Source organism: Arachis ipaensis, chromosome B10 (genome assembly GCF_000816755.2).
Source record: "Arachis ipaensis cultivar K30076 chromosome B10, Araip1.1, whole genome shotgun sequence".
In the NCBI taxonomy this organism is placed as follows: domain Eukaryota; kingdom Viridiplantae; phylum Streptophyta; class Magnoliopsida; order Fabales; family Fabaceae; genus Arachis; species Arachis ipaensis.
Window position 1 is genome coordinate 129606578 of NC_029794.2, and position 2270 is coordinate 129608847.

Genomic DNA, 2270 nt, shown 5'->3' on the forward strand with positions numbered 1-2270 from the left:
AATGGAGGTAGGTATGTGCTTGAGGAACTAGAGCTTCTGTTTGTCGTAGAAAAATAGAAGCTTACTGTAAGGCCCACATCGGTTGGAGAGGGGAACGAAGTATGCCTTATAAGGGTGTGGATACCTCTCCCTAGCATGACGCGTTTTGACGAGTGAGTGTGGGGGACTTTGGCTATCATCCCTATCGTCAAAGGCAAAACCGTGAGGCCTTGTGTGCCAAAGCGGACAATATCGTGCTAGCGGGTGGTCTGGGCTGTTACAGATGGTATCAGAGCTAGAACCCGGATCGATGTGCCAGCGAGGGCGCTGGACTCCCTTAGGGGGGTGGATTGTAAGGCCCACATCGGTTGGAGAGGGTAACGAAGCATGCCTTATAAGGGTGTGGATACCTCTCCCTAGCATGACGCGTTTTGACGAGTGAGTGTGGGGGGCTTTGGCTATCATCCCTATCGTCAAAGGCAAAACCGTGAGGCCTTGTGTGCCAAAGCGGACAATATCGTGCTAGCGGGTGATCTGGGCTGTTACACTTACTACATTTCCTCTCACAAACTCTTCTTCTGATTCACATACAACATTCATCTCTACAAAATAAATATTATATTTTATTAGTAAAATATTTACAAGAGAATATTAAAAAGCATGTTTGAGCCTCTTCTAGCTACTAATCATTCTATGATGATGATGACTAGTGCTACATATACATATATAAACACTAGTATTTATTTTGAAAAAAAATTAATTAAACAAAGTAAAAAATTGTCACAATTCCTTAGCTGCTTCTCCTTATCTGAAATTAGAAAAACTAACTGCTCCTCAAAATTTCAACGGCAATCAACAACCAACTAACCAACAACAAGTACTGAACAAAACCACAAAATGTCAAATCGCCCTTGCCAAATGTTGGTGTTGCTAACATGGTTTTAAAAGAGACAATCAAAGGAGTAAGTACAGGGCGAAAGCTAGTGCACTCTAGATAAGGTAGGGAGTGCAGCACTCTTTAAAAGTTAACCTGCTATCAAAAGTAATTAGGTAAATTAAATTTATTTATTATTGTTATTTTTTTTTTGTCATGGGCTGAACAAACAAACCGGCACTAACAAAAAAAACTAAATTTGATCGACTTCCTCCTTTATTATGTTATTGTTGATTTGATGTCTTCAAGCATTTTTACTGTTTTGTTTGCTAGCAGGTGCTTCCACTATTGTTCTGTCTAGCCACAGATTTTGACGCTCTTGAACCCACCCCATTCCACATCTACCATAAATGGACCTTCAAAGCCCGAAAAATTGCTGCCATAGAAAAGGAAGACGCTGTCTGTCGCCGCTGCTGGTTGGCTAACTCCAAACGTAAAACTGATTCTGTAGAAGAACCCGGTCTCCATGAAGGCGCCATGATTCTTGATTCTAATATATCTTTTTTTTTAGATTTAGTACATGAATTTTCAACTTATTTTTTATGTATTATTTATTTTAATTCTAAAGTCCAATAATTTTTTTTACAGACATATTGTTTTTAATATTTATATACTATTTTTTTATTTTGAACTTCAGCCCAATACCTGAGACTTACAAAAAAAATCTAAAACTTATCAAAAAATGATTAACCTGATTAACAGGTTACCTTTTTAAATCCAGACCATTCAAATAAAATATAATAAATGAAGAGTTCAGATTTACGAATTCACAAGGTGTACAGCACTCCATACTTAGCAAGGAGCGTTTAAGGATGAGCCGTAAGTATAGGAATATTTGAAAGTTTTGGTAAAATTTGTTCCAACACCTGAATTTAAGACATTTAGAGTTGTTTATACTTTAATTTACTTGACTTTTATCACTACCATCCATCATGCTTCACACAGAAAAAAGGAAAAGAACAACAGAAGACGAAGAGGAGAAGGACACCAGAAAAGAAGAGCAGAAGAATGTATCAGAACAAATGATGAAGATGAAGATTTAAAAAGGGTAATTTACTCATTTAAATTGTTTGGAGAAATACGTTACCAGATTACAACTTTTCAAATATCCAAATACAAATGCAACTTTTGCAATTATATATAAACCGTGTCACCCTCCCACGAATTAGATTACATGTAAAAAAAAATTATATACACCCTGTTGCGGTTTACGTTAAATGGTGTGCATGCAGCGGTTTATAAAAAAATTGCTACGTGAAGAACGTCAAACTAAAAGATAATATTAAGCAAAAATAATAAAAAATAGTTTATTTTAGAATTGATATTGCTAATATATAAAAGATTTATAATACAAAAT

At 35.9% G+C, this 2270-nt stretch overlaps 1 long non-coding RNA gene across 1 annotated transcript; it reads left to right on the plus strand.

The window, feature by feature from the left end:
• LOC110268145 lies at positions 901 to 1279 on the plus strand. The gene is made up of 2 exons (XR_002356230.1): positions 901 to 1029; positions 1190 to 1279. It is a non-coding gene; the product is annotated as an uncharacterized LOC110268145 (long non-coding RNA).